This window comes from Manis javanica, chromosome 3 (genome assembly GCF_040802235.1).
Source record: "Manis javanica isolate MJ-LG chromosome 3, MJ_LKY, whole genome shotgun sequence".
In the NCBI taxonomy this organism is placed as follows: domain Eukaryota; kingdom Metazoa; phylum Chordata; class Mammalia; order Pholidota; family Manidae; genus Manis; species Manis javanica.
The window spans coordinates 98,871,214-98,896,669 of record NC_133158.1 but is presented as its reverse complement, the minus strand read 5'-3'; the positions used below and the strand labels follow the sequence as shown (position 1 = coordinate 98,896,669).

Sequence of the window (25,456 nt, the reverse complement as noted above, 5' to 3'; positions counted from 1 at the left end):
ACCACCTGTTTTTGGCACTTTTCTGACTAGACACCAGATTGCCTACTGGCTTATTCCAGCTTTTCTGAACACAGGGAGAGTGGCAGTAATACCATGGAGACTTATGCTAGCAAGGTGCACACCATATGTTTTTACTATCATTTCATAGCTGTCCTCATCTCTCTTCTGCCCTTTTATCATCTGGGGTCTGGTGACCCTGAAAAATTTAATATAAGGAGACACCATGAATGAAATGTTAATTTTTTTAATCAAACATGAAGGGGAGACTTATATGTGTTTGCTCCATTCAATTGTCCAATAGCTGTTACTTATACAGTTACTAAAACTTCCAAACTATATCTTAAAGTGAACATCCATGCATTATATAGACAGCTGTGAAATTTTATTAAGAATTTCTGCACATATTATTTAAAGATATCATTTACACATGATAGGAATCCTAAAGAAAATATACTGTCAGAAAAATAACAGCATGTGGTAGAATTTTCAGAAAAAAAAACAAATTAATACTCAAAGAATACATGCAAATAAGTAAATTACATTTTTAAGGGGATGGTGAAAGGTTTTCAAACTGGGTCTTTAAAATGACTGGATTAGAATTTAATCACAAAATAATTTATGCATAACCTGAGATCTCAAAGAGTATTGCTGTTAATATAAAATGGGCATTTCTGCCTTCCTTTGACTCCTTTTGTATGATTTCAGAAAAATTTATAGGCAAAACTTTGTGCTTTTGGCCACAGGCCATCTGTTTACAGTTCTTATCCTGGAAATATTTGAAGTGCCTGAAGGAGGAGGGTGGGAAGGGTTGTTGTGTGTGAAGGGTGATAGCAGTAAGGAAGGACAGGAGGGCAATATTTGCAGACTGGTTCTGTGGGCTTGGGTAAGTTTTAGAATTTCATTCTAAGTGCAAGCCCACAGAAACATAATACTGTCAGCTACATTATTATTATTTTTTCAAACTGCCCCTTATTTTTGAGGTAATTTCTCAGCCACTAAAAACCATTACTTGCCTCTTGAGCCATCCACTGTAGTAACAAAACAATGAAATTTACTTACCAGGAAAAGAATCTGTATGTAGCTTTAACACTACATTTAATGCCTACAGTTTCAGAATTTCTGTGAAGGAAGAGAAATCTGCAACTGTTTTTCAATCTACTGGCATGTTTAGTGTGGGAAAGCCACCTCCCCCAAAGCCTTAGGAAATAGCTTCTCTCCCCCACTTGATACATAGAAATTACTTGTCTCACTTTATTGTTTTATCCTATCTCCTTTCTCTCTCTCTCTTTCTGTGTCTCTCTGACTCCTACTTTTTTTTTCAGCCCACTCTTACTTTCAACTTTTTGATGTGTGTGATTATAGCTATTTACAATGTTCAGCTTTGGGTCATTGTGCTCTTAGGTGGTTACAAAATATGCTGCACCCTAGAATAGTTAGTAAAAAAGAGTGATGCCACCTGAAAATAAATACTATTTGGAAAAGAAGAATTGGAACCCTGAGAAAGTTTCCATACCTCAGTCGCAAATATTTGTGACTGTGATTCAGATGGAACATCTAAGTTTCCCTGTGCTTTTCTAGTCTGCGATGCCCAGCCTCTTACAGCTAACTAGAAGCAGCTGGAATGTAAAAGCCAACATGTGTCACATAGCTTGCATTCACATGCACCATATTCCCATATTTCTAACCTTTGATAAAGCAGCGCTCCCCTTTTGCTATCAACTCTGGAGGTTGGATTTTGTCAGGGATCACAAATTTAGGTGATTTGTGATAATTGGCTAGTTCCCCCTCCCCAGACACTGCAAACTTTCACACAGTTCCTGTGGCATTTACTATATGTGGAAGGCTGTACTTATTAAAATGTCAAGAGTAGAATAACTGGTTTTGTACTTGCAAAGCCAGAGTGAGCTTCTCTGTACTTTGTCCCTCAGTATGATTATCATCTCTATTAGTCAGGTATTTGTGAGCATCAGGTGTGTATGTAGTGAGTTTTTAAACTCGTTGATGCTTTCTGCTTGCTTATCTGGTTGCCAAGGAAATTGGAAGGCGACTCTGAGCTCCTTTATTCACTTTCTGTCAGTTTGTTTATTATTCAAGGTTTGCTTTGCTCCAGAGTTTGTTTTATGTTCTATAAAACCTGATACTTCTCAGAGTGAATTTTGAAGTTCCTCTTTTGTTGCTTGCCTACTAAAATCCCAAGGCTGGGCAAGAATAGACCTGAAACTTCTGTTAGCATAACATACAGAATTGGGCTTGTTCTCAGGGTATTTGAAGTCTTACTAGGTGCTCACTCAGTTAACTCAGACCTATGTCCCCTGCAAATGCCACCTGGCCAGTGGTACTGTAGCCGCCTGGAGGGACTGCCTCGCAAATGTAACAAGCTGTGCTTGCTTTGGCCTGGCCTCTAACAATCCAAAGGTATTTGAGATACTTCTTTACTGATGATAATTCTGCCCCACTTATTCTACAGCAACTTTGTTGCCTTGATATGTAGCAAATATTTGAGATACACTTTATAATGTTAGTATGTGCTTTATTTAGCCATGTTAAAAATTTTATTGTCTATAACCAGTACACTTTTCTTCTTGTGAACATTTGGGTCAACTGCAGGAACAAAGGTTCACAGTTTTCAAAAAAATACAAGAATTTAGGAACATAGTTGATAAGAAATTTATTACATGGATTAGGATATATTTCCTTAATCCTAAACTACTTATAGTAAAACACTAAACTTAAATAAGCAGTCCATGACCAGATGTAAACCTCTTCTGTAACTTACTGTCAGAAACTTATTTAGAATATGGAAATGGTCATTCTAAAGCAATGGTTCTAAACTCAGGAGCGGTACTGAGGGAAGATTTTTGTCCCTAGGGTGTACTTAGCTGTGTCTGGAATCATTTTTGGCAGTCACAAGTAGGGGTAAGGATGTTAATAGCATCTACTGGTTGAAGGCCAGGGATATTGCTAAACATCTTATAATGCTCAGCATGCACCCACCCCACCCCCAACCAAGAATTATTTGGCTCAAAATACCAATAACGCTGAAGTAAAGCAACCCTGCAAAGGAGACTGCGTCGTAGAGAAATAATTCCCTCTTTTGTCTTTTGGCAAAATAACTACATTAAATACAATTCTGAAAGAAAGAGACCTTCACCCAAAGTCCCCCACCTTATTGCAGCCATGTCTCTTTCTGTGCTGCCTTTGTTCCCTTACTGCCCTGCACATGTCCACTGTATTCCAGCTGTAGTGCTCCCATCACTTTTGACTTTGATATGGTTTGACTTCTGAAACACATCCTCTCTATTTAGAAAAAACAAGTTAAATAGTAAGGAAAGACTTAAGACTCCAGCTGGACCATGGTAAACCTGAAAGACAGTGGAATGTACCTCCTACAGCCTCTCTAGGCTTTAAGGATTTATGACCCACATTCTACAATCTAATATATTGAATAATTATTTCAGAAGCTACAAAACACCCAAGTCAGCACTCTGCCAATGAGCACTGTGGTAGGAGAAATATTTTGCATAATTAAGATTGGCTGAGTTGGTATAATTTAAAGGCTGGTGCAATGGTTGTATTATGTCAAAGTTCTAAAATATAAAGCAAACATTATTTTACTGCATTTGGTGTAAATAAGTTCCCATACAGATCGTAGGGGAAAAAATGTACAAATACTAATAGTTACAACTGAATAGCATAGGAGTGGTTATAAAACAATATTTTCAAGAGGAAAAAAATCTTCAATCAAATAATATGGTACTATAAACATTATTAAAATTCCTGCCAAACTATCTTGCAGAGTGGACCTTTATGTAGAAGATAGAAAGAATTAGCTAAAAGAAATCTCATTTTGATGAATCTTTAAAAAATTGTATGTTTGAGTAGTTGCAAGTATTAGTTATTAATGGTGGATTAAACTATATCTGGAGCAAAATTTTTTTCCTGCTAAATGTAAATGATTTAATTTAGTAAATTCTCTGTTTTTGCCCTCGAATGAAACACACAAACAGACATTAACCCATTCTCTTCATTAGGAGCCCAATTCAGGATGTTACTAATTTTGAAAGTGAAGGGAGCAAAATCATCTCAAAAACACTTGAAAGTATGAGGTATAGCAAAATTAGTAGCTCATAAAAGGTAAAAAAAAAAAAAAAAACCCTCAGAATACATCCAGACAAAGCTTTTCCAATGTTCATCTTACCTTTTCTTTAATGATATTGCATGATTTAATTATTTCCTTGTTTTTAAGATTTACTTTTGATTTACTTTTGGTCATTTCTAAATCATATTTATACTCACAAGATGAAGCTACATTACCACATGGACATTCAAAAAAGTGTGGCACAAAAAATGAGGGCCCTCTTCAAAAAGAAACCTAAACAATATTAGAAGCGATGGCAGCCCTCTGAGAGTAAGCATGTGGTCCCCTCCGTCCTTTAAAAGCAACAACACACACTTAACGTGTGAATTCGGACTTTTTGAAAGTCATGCCCAGTTTATGCCTCATAATTTTGCTAGTAGTGACATTTCTTTCTTGGAATGTTTACAGAGAAAAGTCTGCCTCTTATCCCACCAACAAGTATGTTTGCACGCACACACATGCATGGAATTTAGGAAGGACACTTTCTCTTTTGTAAGTAGGCCAACACAATATTGTGATGTCTTGGAAACATCTTTAGGTACTGACTCCAAAAAAGAGGATGGCACCAATTCAGACTCCATGAAAGCAGCAGAACCTGATGATCCAGTCCGTGTTTAAGATATCAATCATATCTCTGTTCACTTGATCAGAAATTTTCCTCTGAAAATAATAAGTCTCGCATCTCCAACATGGTGAAAAACAGGACTCAGAAGATTTTGCATTCAGTGTAGATATTCATCTCTATTTTGAAATAATTAAATATTTTTAATTACATTGTTTTAAAACTACTTTCCTCTTTGCACTGATTGACCATTTATAGTGCATATATATATATATATATATATATATTAAGTTCTTCTTTCTGGCAAGAGAATCATCATTTCTAATACGTATTCTTCCTTTTCAACTATTGTGACCTTCAATTCAAACATCTATTTCCTTTTCTTCTGTTTTAGCTCCCACTTTGCTAGTTGTTAATAGAGCCACTCCTTGTCCTGGGTCACCCCTGGGTCATCTCACTATTTGGTAGCACACCTGGAACCAGTGAACCGACTCAATATTTCTGTTGAAAACTCGTTTTTTCCACTTCCAAGTTCCTTGTACTCTATATGCCATGCATAATATCAGATGACATAAAATTACACTAGTAAAACAGATTATCTCCTGTTGTAGTAATAAACCACTTCAACCAATCTCTTTAATGTATAACACTTAATTCTCTCAGTGGAGTTCACAACTGGTCTTTATTCTACCGTTTCTCTCTTTCTATCCATTCCTATTCCATCTGTTTGACAAGATGGAAATCTTTCTGTTTGCCATTATTTTCTGGGAACAATATCACTTGTCATTTTACCTAGCCAGCACAAAGTTTTGCCCCTGGTTCAGCACATTTCTATTCAAATATTTTGGCAAGCTTGGAAAAACTATGATAGTCTTAATGAAAATACAAAAGACTAAGGTATAAAGGTGACTGCATTTCATCTTTATTAACTATTGTAGTCTGGTGTCCCAAAGGAACAAATGTAAATGTAGATTGTGGTCTCTTCTTAGCCTACACTGAGAACAGCTTTTTGGATTCAGCAATCCCCGTAGGCGTGTATTTGCATGTCTGATTTGCATTTGGAGAAGCAAGGAGAGGGGAGAAGGGAGGAAGTTTTGTGTCTGAAGACCTGAGAGGGCTTTGAGAGATGAGAATGAAAGAAATACAGAGGATAATGTATTACCTCATTGCTGTCAGGAGTGGGGGCAATGAAGAGTTCTGAGCCCTGTGAATTCAGGAATTAGAAATATTTACCCCATTTCTGCCTTTCAGGGAGGACTGAAGGGAAGATGGTGCCATGATGACACAGTGCTGTGCAGCACTGGGGACACCAGAAACTTCTTGGATAAGGTATTCATTCTCCTTAAGGATCAGCAGCCTAAGACAGGCAGACATGCTGATGCTTCAAAGGACTGTGGCAAAAAGCCACAACAAAAAATTGGCACAACCAGCTGACTTCCCAAGAGTCAAGTCACTGGAAAAGTGCCAGAATTTCTTGGGTGGTAGGAAAGTCTGCCTGAGAATCTTTACATGCAGGTAGCAGAGAAGCCTGTAGTTTTATGTGCAGATATTAATGTGCCTTCCTGTCAGTTGTAGACCAAGAACTGAGAATCTTGGAGTTTCATGTATAAAGAAAGAGGAAGAGAATTTGGGTCCATTACATGGGGGGAAAATAAGATCAAACTGGAAATATGTCAATATACAAATATCTAAGATAAGGGAACATGCTTTTCAAAATCTCCTTTATTTCCAGTGACATATGACTTGCAGCTAGAATATGTTGTGCATCCATTAGTCTCAGTTTGGAACTGTATTGGAATTTCCAGAAATAATACTTTTTAATAGTTCTGAATATTTTCAATTTTTCTTTTGTAACTTAAAAAAAATTTTTTCTGGGCCAAATCTGATTCTTTTCTCTGGGCCAAATGTGATGTGCTATATGGAAAATCATGGACATGATTTGGGTTCTGTCTATACAAAAAATTATTAAACAAGTAATAGGTATCCTTTTTGACTATAGCAAGAACGTCTCCATTTGCCTTACCTTTGGGGGTGAATTGTTTGCAGTCTTCTTTTTTTCTTTTTTTCTTTTTTATGCCTTCTCCTTTGGTATTGGTACGACGGCATGGGTAGTAAGAAGTAACAAGTAATTCTTTTCTTATTATTCATTATTGATTGATTGATTGATTGATTTATTTATTTATTTATCATTAATCTACAATTACATGAAGAACAGTATGTTTACTAAGCTCCCACTTCACCAAGTCCCCCCACACACACCCCATTACAGTCACTGTCCATCAGCATAGTTAGGATGCTATAGAATCACTACTTGTCTTCTCTGTGTTGCACATCCCTCCACATGCCGCCCCCCGACATTGTACATGCTAATCGTAATGCCCGCTTTCTTTTTTCCCCACCCTTATCCCTCCCTTTCCACCCATCCTCCCCAGTCCCTTTCCCTTTGGTAACTGTTAGTCCATTCTTGGGTTCTGTGATTCTGCTGCTGTTTTGTTCCTTCAGTTTTCCTTTATTCTCATACTCCACATATGAGTGAAATCATTTGATACTTGTCTTTCTCTGCCTGGCTTATTTCACTGAGCATAATACCCTCTAGCTCCATCCATGTTGTTGCAAATGGTAGGATTTGTTTTCTTCTTATGGCTGAATAATATTCCATTGTGTATGTGTACCACATCTTCTTTATCCATTCATCTACTGATGGACACTTAGGTTGCTTCCATTTCTTGGCTATTGTAAATTGTGTTGCGATAAACATAGGGGTGCATCTGTCTTTTTCAAACTGGGCTACTGCATTCTTAGGGTAAATTCCTAAAAGTGGAATTCCTGGGTCAAATGATATTTCTATTTTGAGCTTTTTGAGGAACCTCCATACTGCTTTCCACAATGGTTGAACTAATTTACATTCACCCCAGCAGTATAGAAGGGTTTCCCTTTCTCCACAACCTCGCCAACATTTGTTGTTGTTTGTCTTTTGGATGGTAGCGATCCTTACTGGTGTAAGGTGTTCTTTCATTGTGGTTTTAATTTGCATTTCTCTGATGTCTAGCGATGTGGAGCATCTTTTCAAGTGTTGGTTGGCCATCTGAATTTCTTCTTTGGAGAACTATCTGTTCAGCTCCTCTGCCCATTTTTTAATTGGATTATTTGCTTTTGGTTGGTGGAGGTACATGAGCTCTGTATATATTTTGGATGTCAATCCTTTATCGGATCTGTCATTCATGAATATGTTCTCACATACTGCAGGGTACCTTTTTGTTCTATTGATGGTGTCCTTTGCTGTACAGAAGCTTTTCAGCTTGATATAGTCCCACTTGTTCATTTTTGCTTTTGTTTCCCTTGCCCGGGGAGATATGTTCATGAAGAAGTCACTCATGTTTTTGTCCAAGAGATTTTTACCTATGTTTTTTTCTAAGAGTTTTATGGTTTCATGGCTTACATTAAGGTCTTTGATCCATTTCGAATTTACTTTTGTGTATGGGGTTAGACAGTGATCCAGTTTCATTCTCTTACATGTAGCTGTCCAGTTTTGCCAACACCATCTGTTGAGGAGACTGTCATTTTCCCACTGTATGTCCATGGCTCCTTTATCAAATATTAATTGGCCATATATATTTGGGTTAATATCAGGAGTCTCTATTCTGTTCCACTGGTCTGTGGCTCTGTTCTTGTGCCAGTACCAAATTGTCTTGATTACTGTGGCTTTGTAGTAGAGCTTGAAGTTGGGGAGCAAGATGCCCCCATACTTTATTCTTCCTTCTCAGGATTGCTTTGGCTATTCGGGGTCTTTGGTGTTTCCATATGAATTTTTGAACTATTTGTTCCAGTTCATTGAAGAATGCTGTTGGTAGTTTGATAGGGATTGCATCAAATCTGTATATTGCTTTGGTCAGGATGGCCATTTTGACGATATTAATTCTTCCTAGCCAAGAGAATGGGATGAGTTTCCATTTGTTAGTGTCCTCTTTAATTTCTCATGAGAGTGTCTTATAGTTTTCAGGGTATAGTTCTTTCACTTCCTTGGTTAGGTTTATTCCTAGGTACTTTATTCTTTTTGATGCTGTTGTGAATGGAATTGTTTTCCTGATTTCTCTTTCTATTAGTTCATTGTTAGTGTATAGAAAAGCCACAGATTTCTGTGTGTTAATTTTGTATCCTGCAACTTTGCTGTATTCCGTTATCAGTTCTAGTAGTTTTGGAGTGGAGTGTTTAGGTTTTTTATGTACAATATTATGTCATCTGCAAATAGTGACTGTTTAACTTCTTCTTTACCAATCTGGATTCTTTGTATTTCTTTGTTTTGTCTGATTGCCTTGGCTAGGACCTCCAGTACTATGTTGAATAACAGTGGGGAGAGTGGGCATCCCTGTCTTGTTCCCGATCACAGAGGAAAAGCTTTCAGCTTCTCACTGTTCAGTATGATATTGGCTGTGGGTTTATCATATATGGCCTTTATTATGTTGAGGTACTTGCCCTGTATACCCACCCACTTTGTTGAGACTTTTTATCAAGAATGGATGTTGAATTTTGTCAAATGCTTTTTTAGCATCTATGGAGATGATCATGTGATTTTTGTCTTTCTTTTTGTTTATGTGGTGGATGATGGTGATGGATTTTCGAATGTTGTACCATCCTTGCATCCCTGGGATGAATCTCACTTGGTCATGCTGTATGATACTTTTGATATATTTTTGAATTTGGTTTGCTAATATTTTGTTGAGTATTTTTGCAAGTACATTCATCAGGGATATTGGTCTGTAATTTTCTTTTTTGGTGGGGTCTTTGCCTGGTTTTAGTATTGGGGTGATGTTGGCTTCACAGAATGAGTTTGGGAGTATTCCCTCCTCTTCTATTTTTTGGAAAACTTTAAGGAGAATGGGTATTATGTCTTCTGTATATGTCTGATAAAATTCTGAGGTAAATCCATCTGGCCCGGCGGTTTTGTTCTTGGGTGGTTTTTTGATTACTGCTTTAATTTCTTTGCTCGTGATTGGTTTGTTTAGATTTTCTGTTTCTTCCTTGGTCAGTCTTGAGTGGTTGTATTTTTCTAGGAGTAGTCCATTTCTTCTAGGTTTTCCAGCTTTTTAGCATATAGGTTTTCATTGTATTCTCTAATAATTCTTTGTATTTCTGTGGGGTCCGTTGTGATTTTTTCCTTTCTTGTTGGTGATTCTGTTGATGTGCGTTGAATTTCTTTTTCTCTTAATAAGTCTGGCTTGAGGCTTATCTATTTTGTTTATTTTCTCAAAGAACCAGATCTTGGTTTCATTGATTTTTTTCTATTGTTTTGTTCTTCTCAATTTTATTTATTTCTTCTCTGATCTTTATTATGTCCCTCCTTCTGCTGACCTTAGGCCTCATTTGTTCTTTTTCCAATTTTGATAATTGTGACATTAGACTATTCATTTGGGTTTGTTCTTCCTTCTTTAAATATGCCTGGATTGCTATATACTTTCCTCTTAAGACTGCTTTTGCTGCATCCCACAGAAGTTGGGGCTTTGTGTTGTTGTTGTCATTTGTTTCCATATATTGCTTGATCTCTATTTTAATTTGTTCGTTGATCCATTGATTATTTAGGAGCATGTTGTTAAGCCTCCATGTGTTTGTGAGCCTTTTTGCTTTCTTTGTACAATTAATTTCTAGTTTTATACCTTTGTGGTCTAAAAAGTTGGTTGGAAAGTTTTCAATCTTTTTGGATTTACTGAGCCTCTTTTTGTGGCCTAGTATGTGGTCTATTCTGGAGAATGTTCCATGTGCACTTGAGAAGAATGTGTATCCTGTTGCTTTTGGATGTAGAGTTCTGTAGATGTCTATTAGGGCCATCTGTTCTAGTGTGTTGTTCAGTGCCTCTGTGTCCTTACTTATTTTCTGTCTGGTGGATCTATCCTTTGGAGTCAGTTGCGTGTTGAAGTCTCCTAAAATGAATTCATTGCATTCTATTTCCTCCTTTAGTTCTGTTAGTATTTGTTTCACATATGCTGGTGCTCCTGTGTTGGGTGCAAATATATTTATAATGGTTATGTCCTCTTGTTGGACTGAACCCTTTATCATTTTCTAATGTCCTCCTTTATCTCTTGTTACTTCCTTTGTTTTGAAGTCTATTTTGTCTGATACTAGTACTGCAGCAGCTGCTTTTTTCTCCCTGTTGTTTGCATGGAATATCTTTTTCCATCTCTTGACTTTTAGTCTGTGCATGTCTTTGGTTTTGAGGTGGGTCTCTTGTAAGCAGCATATAGATGGGTCTTGTTTTTTTATCCATTCAGTGACTCTATGTCTTTTGATCGGTGCATTCAGTCCATTTACATTTAGGGTGATTATTGAAAGAAATGTACTTATTGCCATTGCAGGCTTTAGATTCATGGTTACCAAAGGTTCAAGGTTAGCTTCTTTAGTATCTTACTGTGTCACTTAACTTGCTTATTAGGCTATTATAAACACTGTCTGGTGATTCTTTATTTCTCTCCCTTTTTATTCCTCCTCCTCCATTCTTTATATGTTGGGTGTTTTATTCTGTGCTTCTTTGTGTTTCCTTCAATTGCTTTTCTGTGTAGTTAATTTTATTGTTTGCCTTTAGTTATTGTTTGGTTGGTCTGCTTTCTTTGCTGTGATTTTATTTTCTCTGGTGACATCTGTTTAGCCTTAGGAGTGCTCCCATCTAGAGAAGTCCCTCTCAAGTACCCTGTAGAGGTGGTTTGTGGAAGGTAAATTTCCTCAACTTTTGCTTGTCTGGGAATTGTTTAATCCCTCCTTCATATTTAAATGATAATCATGCTGGATATAGTATCCTTGGTTCAAGGCCCTTCTGTTTCATAGCATTAAATATATCATGCCATTCTCTTCTCGCCTGTAAGGTTTCTGTTGAGAAGTCTGATGATAGCCTGATGGGTTTTCCTTTGTAGGTGACCTTTTTCTCCTCTCTAGCTGCCTTTAAAATTCTGTTCTTGTCCTTGATCTTTGCCATTTTAATTATTATGTGTCTTGGTGTTGTCCTTCTTGGGTCCCTTCTGTTGGAAGTTCTGTGTACTTCTGTGGTCTGAGCGATTATTTCCTCCCCAAGTTTGGAGAAGTTTTCAGCAATTATTTCTTCAAATACACTTTCTATCCCTTTTTTTCTCTCTTCTTCTTCTGGTGCCTTTATAATGCTGATATTGTTCCTTTTGGTCAGTCACACAGTTCTCTTAATATTCTTTCATTCCTGGAGATATTTTTATCTCTCTCTGTGTCAGCTTCTATGCATTCCTGTTCTCTGGTTTCTATTCCATCAATGGCCTCTTGCATCTTATCCATTCTGCTTATAAATCCTTCCATAGTTTGTTTCACTTCTGTAATCTCCTTCCTGGTGTCTGTAATCTCCCTCTGGATATCTGTAATCTCCCTCCAGACTTCATCCCTTATCTCTTGTGTATTTCTCTGCATCTCTGTCAGCATATTTATGATGTTAGTTTTGAATTCTTTTTCAGGAAGACTGGTTAGGTCTGTCTCCTTCTCTGGTGTTGTCTCTGTTATCTTTGTCTGCTGTAATTTTGCCTTTTCATGGTGATAAGAGATAGTTTGCAGAGCTGGCACGAGTGACGGCTGGAAGAACTTCCCTTCTTGTTGGTTTGTGGTATGTACTGTGTCTGTGCTCTGGTGCAGATGGCTAGGGCTGGCTATTTAGCAGTCCTGGGCTCCCTCTCCCTCCCTGCTCTGATTCCTTTCCTCCTGTCTGGAGCTGGGGTGTGGGGCGCTTGGCTCCTGCCGGACTGGAACTTTTACCTTACCCCCTTCATGAGGCGCTGGGTTCTCGCAGGTGTGGATGTTGTCTGGCTGTTGTCCTGTGTCTTCTGGTCTCTCTTTTAGGAAGTGTTGTCTTTGTTGTATTTTCAAAAATATATGTGGTTTTGGGAGGAGATTTCCACTGCCCTACTCATGCCGCCATCTTGGCTCTGCCTCCCTGATATTTTTCTTAATAAATATCTTATATTAATGGTGAAATTGCTGTGGTTGTGAATATCTGTCTGGGAGGCAACAAATAAGAAAAAAATTTTGAACAAAAATCTAGGAAAACAGCATGAAATGTACAATTGTATTCTCCATTCCAATATGGTTAGGCAATTAAGGGATAAATAACCAGCTCAAATTGCAAGTTCTTCAATTTTTCCCTAAAATACTACTGAGTCATAATAATCTATCAGTGATAATCATTAAATTATTCACTCAAACTCTTCATTGGAAAATGCAACCATTCTGCATGTAGTTTTCTCTCCATTCCACTTTTAAATCCTTCCAGAGATTGTTTTCTTTCTGTATTCTCCCTCCCTACTTTGTCCATTAGCTCCTGTATTTTTCTCTGCAGCTCCATCAGCATGGTGTGACCTTTATTTTGAATTCTTTTTCAGGAAGATTGATTCAGTCTATCTCTCCAAGCTCCTTCTCAGAGGTTGTCTCTGTGATTTTGGTCTGGATCAAATTCTTCTGCCTTTTCATGGCAATAGAGGTAGTTGTGGGAAGCTGGTGTGTGTGTCGGCTGAGAGAACATCCCTTCTTGCTAGTTTGTGACCTTCTTCTCCTGGGAGAACAGCGACCCCTAGTGCCTTGTGCTGGGAAGCTGCATGCAGAGGGGATCTGTGATTCTTGCCTGGCCGCTGTGAAAGAAGCTCTTCCCTGCTGTTGTGGGCATGGCTGGCCTCATGCTACTGCTCCACTATGGCAGAGATGTGCCAGAGGGGGAACAGGCGGGAGGCTGTTTATCACTGTGAGGGGCCTCCGAGCTGCACTGCCACCCTGGAGGTTAGGGTTCCCAGAGTTCCCCGTGATTCCCAGCTGCTGAGCTGGGTGTGCTAGGGCACTTCCATCCAGCTGTGGGGTCCCTGTCACTTAAGACTTTCAAAGGGTACTCGCTTTTCTTTTGTCCCAGGGGCGCCAGCTATGGGGACCCGCTCACAGGTTTTACTGTTCCATTTCCCTAGTATCCAGCACCCTATGCACTGTGTGTCTGCGCTCCCGGTGTGGATGACTAGGGCTGGGTGTTTAGCAGTCCTGGGCTCCCTCTCTCTCCCTGCTCCGACTCCTCTCCTCCCACTGGGAGCTGGGGTGAAGGGCACTCACATCCCACTAGGTTGCAGCTTGTGTCCTACCCCCTTCATGAGGTGCTGGGTTCTTGCAGGTGTAGATGTAGTCTGGGTGTTGTCCTGTGTCTTCTGGTCTCTCTTTTAGGAATAGTTGTATTTGTTGTATTTTTAAAAATGTATATGGTTTTGGGAGGAGATTTCTACTGCTCTACTCATGCCGCCATCTTGGCTCCTCCCTCCTGTTTGCAATCTTATTGCTTGAGTCCCAGCAGGAAACCTTATAACCTACTTTTCAAGCTGTTTTGCTAAATCTTAACAGAATAAGCATTCCATGAACAAAATTACCAACTTTCTGTATTCTATAAGTGATCAGGTCACCCAAAGATTCCTTACAATCTCACATCCTCTCTTAAGCATAACTGTTCATAGATCACAGTCTCAGGAGCCTTTAGTTCCTAACCAGACACACTGCATGCAAGTAAGGACTCTAGGGTCTGTCTCTTCATGGAATATGTAACCTGTTGCCTTTTCTTAATGAGACTCTCCAGAAACAAAGTATGGTAAGCCACTGACAGTGGGTTGTGGGGGGTGCTTCTGCTGCAGTTGCTTCATCTTGCTAGGTCTAATTCCAAGTACTTTTGGGATGAAAGTCTGAGTGTTCCACAGCAAACAGTTTCAGATCATTGAGGTCATTTGGATGACCTAGATGTGCAAATTAAACACTGTAGCTAGGGGCAAAAAAAAAAAAAATACAAACTACCCAACAGCCAAACACATACCAGGGGTTAACTTTCAAACAGTGAAGCCCCTAAGCTGTTTTAACAAAGCACTGAAAAAAAAAAATGCTGGGCAGTTTGATCAACTATGTGCTAAAAAATTCTGTTCAACCTTGTCCTTGCATTGTGAACATGAACAGCTGGGTAACTAATTCTTTTTAGAACTTTCCAATGGGGTTTGGGCCTTGCATAAATGCTACATTTGCAAAATTCACATAAAAGCTCTGTAAGACTGATGAAATATTTCGCTTCAGTAAATGTTTCCATTGGTAGCCCAAAATATTCTCTTCAGAGTTATAGATAGTATTCTTACATGCTTATTTGAATGGAATAGAAACTCACAAGTACAATGAATTGCTTTTTCCTCTTGGAATTACTGCAAAAATCCTATGAATGAATGTGAAATCTCTTAGCATAATTTCTAAGCCAATATCTATATTATTTAAAGCTAAGGATAGACAAATTACAATGGGAAAAATAATAAATTATTGAAAGGTTAGTGTTTGAATTGGACTCTTTTAGTTGTAAGGAATAGAAATTGGCTCAAAGTAGTTTAAGTGATGTCTCACTGGAATCTGTATAAAACTGAACACTGAAGTTATAAGACTAAATCAGCTCTTCCCTCAGAATAGGTTCCTCCCCCCTCAAGTTGTCTCTCTTTCAAGGACCATGTTTTTCTGGATTTCTTAACCTGCTTTTATCCCAGTTGGCTTCTGCTTATTTTCCACAGGGCCACAGATGGCTGCCTTGGCCTTGATCTTGGATGGCCACAGGCTCCAGTGCAGTTTGTCACAACCCTCTGAGTCTCTTAGAGTTAATTCCTAAGAGGGAGAATCTGATTGCCCAGCACATGTGAGTCACTGCAGTTTGAGCCTCCAAGACCACCAATATTATTATTGGATAATTGGGTTTTTTACCTTTCCATCTTTTCTACACCAACTCAATATAGTTCCTATCATGTGCATGAGACAGAGTGAAAATTGAAATGTCACTTGTGGAAGATGCCAACCAAGTGTTGGACAACATCCTCCAGGATCCCAAACAAGATTTACTTCTTCTAAAAATGTTCATTTGTTCATTTATTTATTCACACTTTCAGTTACTTGTATTTATTGAATATTTAGTATGTGCTGGACACTGTGCTAGGTGCTGAATTACCTCTCATCTCTAGGCCATTTAGAATTTCTTCTACACAATTTAGTGCTTAAAAGAATATAAGGCAGTATATAATTATGTTTCCTGATTGCTAATCTTGTACTTATAACTGGATTGTTTGTTTCTCAGGGGCACAGGATATCATAATTTATATTCTAGGACAGACTCAGTGAACATCTACTAAATAGTAAATGTTCTTGCGCTGGCTCTTTACCCATCTTCTTCTTTGTCACCATGCTTTCAAGATTAAAGCCTTGAGAAAGATAAGGTTTAAATGTTTCTGAAAATAAAGTCTGATTATAGTTTCCTAGAGTGGCAAGTAGCCTCTTTTCTCTTTTTTCTCTTCATGCCACTGTTCCATTTTTCTAGAAAAATTTTCTTTCCTTTGTCTTGAAGTCTGAAAAGAAGTATACTGTAAGTGAAGATAATACAGTATTCTATCTGAAATCCGACTCCAAAAATTAAGTCAAATTTTGTCTTACTTCAAAAGAATTTATTCTGGTCTTGGAAAGATCAACATGATTTTTTTTACCATACCATAGAAAATTGCACTTGGAAAGTTCTTGTATGTAATATTAATCTAAAACCACTACAATCCTTCATGGATATTTTCTTTCTCTTCATTATGAGAAGACATTTCTGTGCACATTATGCTGGGTACAGGGAAGGTGTGGAATGTCACAGGTAAGAGACCAATTTAGAGTATGAACTCCTGAGGTTGATTATTAAAATTACAAATCACAACATGTACATCCTAATTATGGTTTTGGTCATCGCTGAACTTATTTATTAATTAAATACATATGGAGCATCTATTACATCATAAGCACTCTTCTGGGGATATACTAGTGACTGGGACAAGAAAAAAATACCTTTTTTCATGGAACATGTCTTCTGGAAGATGAATTTCTGAAGCTTTTCCAAATATATGATATGTGTAAACAGCTATTCCAAAGCAAGATGTAATCTTTAAAAAACTGCTTAGTCATGCTCATATGGATGTTTAATATCTGAACTGTTTTTTAAAAAATTATGTATGTGACCTTTCATGCACATCTATTATTTACTAAGTGCCCCTTTAAGAATGCAGCTTTAGCATGGTCCAAAGAAAATCCACACCCCATATTGTTAGAATCGTCTTCAAAGCTTTTTGTGGTGATTCTTAGCTTCTATTCACTTATTTAACTAGAACTTGGGAAACAGGGAAGGGGGTTAGTGAGAAGGTTACTAAGTTTATTTTAATTAAATACTTTTTGTATATATGTATATGTATCTGTGTTTTTTATTTTGATCTTTTAAGTCATGGGTTTAGGCTTATTTTCATCCTGAAATAAATGGAATGTACTCAGAATTTACAGATGGAAAAAGTTTCAGTGCTGCTGGTGCACAATGTTTTTTCTGTTATCTGGATTTTAAAAATTTACCTTTGCATCACTGGGTGACTCTGGGCTTTCTGTTCAGTTCACTGTATCTAGTGACCTTTTGTGGAGTCTGTTCTTTCAAAGCTTTTGAGATGGGAACACACAGCATGTTGTGTTCCACATCATGTCAGTCATTACTCTCTTTGACTTTACTTGTGTTCTCAAGTCAGTATGTTCCAGATTAATGAGGCATTTGTTTTTAAGGAACTGTTGAATACACTTTTAATTTGAATGACCCATTTATGATTAATTTTTTTTACATGCCCTTCTCATACTTGAAGATATTTCAGAGCTGCTGTCTTTCCCCTAAACAATTCCCAAATGCCTGGACACTGGTAGTGGCTATGACCCAGTGTTCTCAAGGGACTGAACAAACACTTATTGATTTCCCTAAGAAACACCATTCACACAGTCTCCCTAAACTAAAAATCACTTTGAATAATAATTTTAAAAAGCAGCAGTTAAGTAAACTACATGGTTATACATTATATATTTTTAATGTATAACCTTTAAATGTATAACCTTTAAATGTATGTACCTAAAGAGGTCCTACTGTTTTATGAGGAACAAAGTCAGAAATAGTTTGTGAAGTAAACTCATTTTCCCAACTGATCAAAATTATGCCATTAGCTGATATAATTAAAATTTACTTTGCTGATTAATGTTTTCTTTTTTATTTAAATAACTGACAGGTTTGTGTCTGTGCATGAGCATGTTATTTGAAGCTACAAACTAAGTGATCTCTGACTTCTTAATAATAAGAGGTAACATCTATTGAATGCTTACAGTCTAACAGGTTTTGTTCCAAGTGTGTTGAATCTATTGATTCATTTATTATTCTCAACTACCAACTGTGGGGACTGTGAATAAAATGAAAGTTCCTGTGGCCAGGATTCTCACCTGGCCCTGGTTGGCTAGCTCACTATAACTCTTTCACCCCAAGAATGTCCTACTGTCATTTCTTTGGTCACACTGAATCCGTAGTGAACTTGTCCGGAGCTGAAACCCATTGGCAAGACAATTGGTGACAGTTGGCAGGGTTCATTGGTGACCAAGGAAAAAGAACAGGCTGCCCTCATGGAAGGAGTGTTTCAGCGGGCTGGACGGGGAGGCACTTGAGTCTCCCCCCCTGTGGACATGTGGTACATGTGGACATGTGGACAAGAGAAAGCTGACCAAAATGGCATCACTATGAAGTGCTGTGGCCCGAGAGGAAGCAGCCCGAGAGGAAGCAGCCCGAGAAGGAGCAGCACGCAGGCTGCCAGGTGCTGGGGGGCAGGTGAAGGATGTAGCAGAGCTGTCAGCCCTGAAGTGGAGGAGCAGAGGTTTGATGAACAGGTGGGTGTGGAGGCCCTGCTGGTGCCGGAGTCATCAGCCCCTCCTCAGTTGAGATGCCACCTGGTAGAGAGCTGGTGGAAAGCCCAAAGGACATGGCCACCGCAGGTTCTTCCAGGAGAGGTCCAGCTCCCTCCCCAGGTTGTGGCATACCCCATGCTCTGCTTCTGCCCCAGGCTCAAGCACAAAACAGGATGTGGTCTGCTTCTTGAAGGAAGAATTTAAAGGACCCTGTGAAGGTTGTGAGGACCCAGATGTGGCTTGGTTTGAAAAGGCAGGAGCAGACAGAAAGAAATTAGATGACTGGAGCAGCAGTTCCTGCTGCTGAGAACGAACAAGGCAGAGATAAAGCAACAAGATTGGCCTGTGTGTCTGCAAGACTTTTGCTGGAGAGGCTGGAGAAGGTGGGAGTTGTAAGGCCCACCCATGGTCCTTTCGTTTACTCCTTTGAGTAGAACTGGTTTAAATACATCCAGGATGACCACTTGGTGGCAATGGATCTCCTCAGGCTTGAGGGTTATTGTAATTTGTTGTAATTTTTGTTGTTTGTATATTGTCATAGCCTCTGTTGTTGTTATGGAATTTGGTTACAGTGCTCCAGCTTTCTGGCACAGGGACCATTGCAGAGGATTGAGGGCACATAGGTTGAGAGGAGAGAATCCTGGAGGGGTGGAATGTGGATAAAATGAGAATTCCTGTGGCCAGGATTCTTACCTGGCCATGGTTGACTAGTTCATTGCACACCTGTGGGCAATACTTGGCTGTTGACTCTATATAAAGAGCTCTGCCAAGGGCTCTGGGCACGACCCGGTGGCAGAGTTGCAAGGCTGCAGGAGAGCAGAGCAGAGGCCAGAGGCCCAGAGGATGGCTGTACGGGCAGAGGGACCCAGAGGCAGAGACTGGCTTGCTGCATGCAGACTGGCTCTGAGTGAACGGGATTTTAGTGACTGACCTGCCACTGTGGAAATAAAGTTGGGTGTAACCCTTTCTCCCTAAGAATGTTCTACCGTTATTTCTTTGGTCACACTGAATCCATAGTGAACTTGCCCAGGGCTGAAACCCATTGGCAAGACAGGAACAGAGAGCTCAGAGGCTTCCTTCCTTGCTCCCTCCCTGCTTCAGTCTGTGTCCCTCCTTCGCCCCAGGCCCTGGGGTGGGCTCCTCTCAGGCCCCACCTTTCACTGACTGACAGCTCATTCTTCCCAAGCCCCTTCCGCCGCAGGTTGACGCCCTCTGTTGCCAGTCTCTGGTTGGTAACCTTCCCTCTGTTTTCTTAAGCCTGACAGCACTTCTCTCTCTCATGGTGCTTTCCTTAGAGTTTATTCCTTTGGCTACTTTATTTTTTGCTTCTGGAATTCTGATCATTTACAAGTGAAGGAACTGTGAGAACTTTGTGTGTGTGTGTGTGTGTGTGTGTGTGTGTTTGTATGTAAAACACTATGTATAACATGTATGTGTGTGTATGGGAGGCTGGTGAATTTAAAATATGTAGGTCAGGTCAGCTTGGCAAGCTGGAAACTTGGGCAGGAGCTCATCTTGCAGTCCTGGGGTAGGATTTCTTCTTCCTCAAGGAAACCTTAATTTTCCCATAAGGCTTTTCAGTTGATTGAATGAGGCCCACCCACACTGTTGAGAGTAATCTCCTTTACTTAAAGTTAACTGATGGTAGATGTTAACCACATCTATAAAATATCTCCACAGCAATACTTAGATTAGTATTTGATTGAATAACTAGGTATTATAGTCTAGCCAAGATGACATGTAAAACTAACGATCACACCAGGCACATTAGGGAGAGAGCTTAGAGAAACCAAGAGGAAAAGTAAGCTCTTTGAACTGCCAGAGACAGACTGGGAAGGAACCAGACTTGGGTGATTAAAAAAGAGATCTGGTGTAAAATAATTGACAAATAAGATACAAAATGGAGAAGATCCTCTTCCAAATATCTGTCCAGATGTGAGGTGGATATGTGGATGTGGAGAAGCTTCCTACATTCCTCAGTGTGGCTTTGTGGTACCCAAGCCTCTGTCCGTGCTCTGCCAATGGGGGAAGGCTAACATGAAGGTGCAAATCCTGCTATTCTAGTTCCAGGAGGAAGGATGGGAATGGGTTTATGATTTTGTGAAGGAGTTCACAAGGCTTTGAGAGTAACGCTGTGGTGTGTGCACTACTATTTCTGTTTAATACATTTTTCTCTCTCTGGAGTTTTTCATGAGTCCAGTATCATCTGGCATCTGTCCAAGGTTGCTTTATTTTTTTGCTCTTTTTTGCCGTAGAGGTCATGTGTTGTAATTTGGACTTTGATCTGCAGTTCATGTTACAGCATGTGCTGTAAATTCAGTCAACAAGCCTTTATTGAACAGAAAGTACTTTGAGCATTGTGTTAAGAACCCTGAACTAAGTATTTCAATTGGGAAGTCATTGACTCATAGAATAGCTCTAATCTTTATAGGCTCCAGATTGTTCTGTCTGTGAGCACTGGGCTGGGTGGCAGGAGGTTGTGGACCAAACCCTGGGAGAGTTTCAGACAAAACCTGAGACAAGGCTTTTGACCCATGTGGGTCTAAAATTCCAGTGGGCCACACAGATGAAAGCCAGGGGAAAAGAGACTGAGCCAGAGGAATCAGGAAACAAAGACAAAACAGTTATAATTAGCAAGAGACAGAAGTTAGGTAAGGAAGTGGATTTAAGGATCAGGAAATAAAAAACAAAACAAAACAGTAAGAATTCTCCAGTCTCAAGGCTAGTGCTTCTGGTGGAGTTTGGAACCAATGTGAGCCCCACTATCTGGAGATTTAGAAGATAAGAGCTGGCTTGCCCAGGGATTGAGAGACAAAGCAGATTCCACCCTCAGCTTCCTTTACAACCCTCTTGGCCTGTTGTATTTAGAATATTTTAGATGAGCTTTGTTTGAATTCATCTGAACTCTGACCAAAGCTGACACTTGTCCTACCCCTCAGGACATTCTGAAACAGCAGATGTTTCTGAAGTAGGTTATGCCATCACCCACAGACCAAGAGATAATCAATGTCAGACACTAAGCAGCATGCCTGCCATGTAGTAAGTGCTCACTAAATGTTAGTAATGATGATCATGTGATTACGGTTTCTTTTTTTATTGCTGGTCCCAGTTAGATGCTGCCGCACCAAGTGTAAGTCATGCGAGAGTCAATTGCTTGTGGCTCGTTCAGACTTCCTAATTATTTAGAAAGTGCATGTGAAATAACATTTTCATTCCAGACTAGATTCCAGGCACACTGTAACTAATCTTTTCTCTGACCTACATACACTACAAATGATTCTAATTTTAGCTAGTTTTAGATGCAAGAAAGCATCTATTACTTCATTCATTTCAAACCTTTTGAAAAGCCTAGCACATGATGTTGCTCTCCACTACTCATTATCAATTTCAAGGTTGGACAATTACTGCAGAGTTGATGGGAACCCCTCGGATTTAAATCCCAGATTTTATTTAGTACTGTCTTCAGACATTTTGTTTCCCCCAAACATTATCCTAGCACCAAGACAAAATTCACTTGTCTGAATTCCTCGTATCTCTTTTGGTTTCCTATTTAAAAAAAAAAAAATAGACATTGTATTAGAAATTGGGCAATCTTCAAGAACATCTGCTATTTTTATGAACATAGTATATGTCCTCATCAATGTCAGCTGATTCACACCTTATTTCCTTCAGAACACTCAGATAAAGACCATCTGGCCTGAGTGCTTTATTGCCCTTTCCTTCTTCCATTGCAGCATATCTTCTTCATTGGAAACTCTCTCTCTCTTTCTAGTGAAAAGCATTCTCAGAAATTAGAATTTCCCCATCGTTTCCTAGAGTCAAGTGCTGCCAAAGAAACAAACAAACCCCCGTCTCTCTGGCTTGCATTCCTCTAACCTTATCATTCACTCCTGACTACCTACTGCACCGACCAGCAGTTTATATGCTAGTGAATCTGTTATCTGACCAAGCAGGATTTCTGCTTCAGAAATCTGGCTTTTATTCACAATGCCTTAACTGTCCTCTTTGAAGAGTGGTTCTGTTCCATCTTCTGGTTGTCCTTTTGGACTCTTTCCTTTGAGATACTCATGTCTCCTTTCTCCCGGTTGTCTGCTTTTGATGAACAACCAGTTAATTTCTTCGGTTGATATTTTGGGTAGGAAGAACTAGAGGATATTTAAGCTCTCTTTGCCCCTCAGATTCTATGGTTCTGTAACTTTTCAATTCATGTAATTTTATTGCTTCATTCCAAATAGTTTTGGTTAAATAGGACTAGCATCACTGGTAGATTTTTGGATCACATTTCTAGATTATCTGATTTGGGATTTTGTCCCTGCTACTTCTAGGTGGTATGATACTGGCTGAATTGTTTAACTTCAGTTTTCTTATTTGTAGAATGGGAAAAGTAAAATTACCTATTTGTTAGGTTGTTATGATAATTCTTATATATTGTACATTATGACTTAATAAACAAGATGCCTAGAAGGTGCCTGACACATTTTAAGTGTGTAACAACTGTTGATACTATGTTACTACCCTTGATTCAGAGGATGTTAGATTAGTCACAATCAAATACTGCCTGTCAGAAAGCTGATGTCTTGGATGTAAGATAGAACAATGTCATGGTGACAAAGGAAAGTCACTTTGTACAAATGTGAACAGGAAATCAGACATATCTCACAATATTATCAAACATAGGCCATGACTAAGAAAATTTGGGAGATAAATTTAGATGACATTAAAACAAAAATAATGCATGCAAAAGGCATTATATAGAGTACTGATAGGTAGTAAATTTTCTAAGACATCTTATACAATATCTTAATGACCTCATCGTTAAAATCATGAGTGAAAAGATATGGGCTTAAATATTTATTTGGATGATATGAGGACAGTTCTTCTCTATTCCATGGTGACTATGTACTCCTGGGCAACTCATTTTACTTAGTAGTTCTTTCTGGTAAGACAAATAGCAGCATTTTGGCATCAAATCAGATCTGTCCCTTGGAGGCCTGAAAGCTCATGGAAAGGAGTCATACACAGCCACCTGTGTCTATTTTTAACCTACTCTCCCTCAGCCTGGGATCTCTGGTTACACGGAGCCTGGTGTCTTCAGTCTTGAAGGCTGATCTCATTCCGGCATGGATAGTGAGAGAGCAGGGTTTGGAGAGTCTGTAGCTGCCACAGAAGGATTCATTTGAACCCTCAAACTCTTTCAATGGCTGGGTTAGTCATAATGAGGGCAGTCCATGGACTCTGACATCTAAGGTGGGAAATACTGTTTCCAGGCCATTCTGTGTCTAGCTAGAGCTCTACCAGTATAGATAGAAGGGAGGAGCTGCTGCTCTGGAGGAAATCTAATACCCAAACATGTCCTTTTTTTTTTTTTTTTTCCTGTAGTGAATATTGGCAATTACAACTTCCATTATTTCAGAAGTACAGATTAGCTTTGCCAGTAAAACAACTGAGATGTTAGTTAAAATTCTGGTTATGTGAGGAACTCTTTGACTGAATGGTAACCAAGCTATCTGGGATGGAAAAAAAGGAGAAAATTAAAAAAGCTTTGTGTACAGGGTGAAGGAAGAACAAAGAGGTTGGGGAAATACTGCTTCCCTGCTGCTGGCCTGAAGAATGGCCATTAAGGCCCAATTGAAGGAGGGGTTAGCAGTAGAATCCAAACGATCTGTTTCAATGTATAACTAAAGTTATGGTGATAAGAATGATGAATACGAAAATATTAATGACTATGCCATTTGTTGAGTGCTTACCAACTTATTGCACTATGTTAAGCACCCAGTATATTAAGACAGTATTATTTAATCCTCACAATAATCTTACAAGGAAGGAATTATCATTTCTATCATATTGAGGAAGTAAAAAAATAGAACTTCAGTTTCAGTAAGGCTTCATTTCTTGCTGAAGGTCAAAGAGATAGTAAGAGTCAGGGACAAGTTTGGGATCTGGATGTCATTTGACAGCCAAATTCGAGAGCACCAGATTACGGTGCTCTGCCTACCAGTTAACAAAGTGTGGCTCAGAAGCTGGGGGAGGGTTTATTCTTAAACTTTTTAAAACCCTCCCTTTCCCCACTTACACCACTTCCTGTCACTCCCTCAATCATCTTCTCCCAGCCCCCCCCCCACTCCCCAAAAGACTCCTGTACAGCAGCAGCCTGGAGCTCTTCCAAAGAAGATGGTAGTGCCCAGGGAGGGCTGTTCTCAGGGGGGCCGGGGCAGCTACAATGTCAACTGGCTTGTTTCTGAGCACACAAGAGCTCATGCTGGGACTTCCTGGAAATAGTTAAAGAAGACCATAGGAGGGGATGCAAGTTCCTAGATGATTTGGGTGTTAAGGTTGGCATTTCCTCTGATGAGGCTTAGAACCAACCAGTTACATGGGTAATTGCCAAAGACTGCACATTCCCCAAACTTTTCCCAAACGCTTCTAGGCTGTACAATGGAGGGATTGGATGATATGACCCATAACATTTTTTTCTCTAAAGAACTACAAAAATGTAATTAATTTCCAGCTGGAAACAAAATTGGGAGAGGAGGACTAAATGCTTTTATACTGATTATGATTTTATGAGGAAGAACCAAAGGCCAGTGTGAAGGGAGGAAAGGACAAATGGAAAGCAGTAAGAGCTAAGGGATCACCTAGGAATATTAGCATTATTCAACTACAACATGACTAGAATGTTTTGCTTCTATTTCTTTATCTAGAAAATCCTAACATAACCAAAGAAATCACGATTGCAATCCTTTTACCTGGGGACACCTGCCCTGGACTGGAATGTCTAATCCCTGCCAATACTTTAGGATGTTGGGTCTCCAACCTCTGGAAGATGAAGATAAAAAATATATAATGGGGAGATATTCCTTTTGATCAGTGATGAATATCCTGAAAATTCCCACTGATGTTAAATAGATGGATTTAATTTATATAATCATCTCTCTGTGTGTCCATCCCTCTATCTACCCTTCCATCTACATATTCAGTTGCCACTCACTTAGCATCTA

The 25,456-nt window shown here is 39.1% G+C and overlaps 1 protein-coding gene across 5 annotated transcripts in view; it reads left to right on the top strand.

The window, feature by feature from the left end:
• SAMSN1 (SAM domain, SH3 domain and nuclear localization signals 1) overlaps positions 1–25,456 on the top strand; it is a 448,469-nt gene that overhangs the window by 121,621 nt on the left and 301,392 nt on the right. For 4 of the 5 annotated variants that reach the window (XM_073231831.1, XM_073231830.1, XM_073231827.1 and 1 more), the window contains one exon: positions 5,952–6,029. The exons of the other annotated variant lie outside the window; for it this stretch is intronic. The gene's annotated coding sequence lies outside the window, so the exon portion shown is untranslated. The remainder of the gene's footprint in view (positions 1–5,951; positions 6,030–25,456) is intronic. 5 annotated transcript variants of the gene reach the window in all.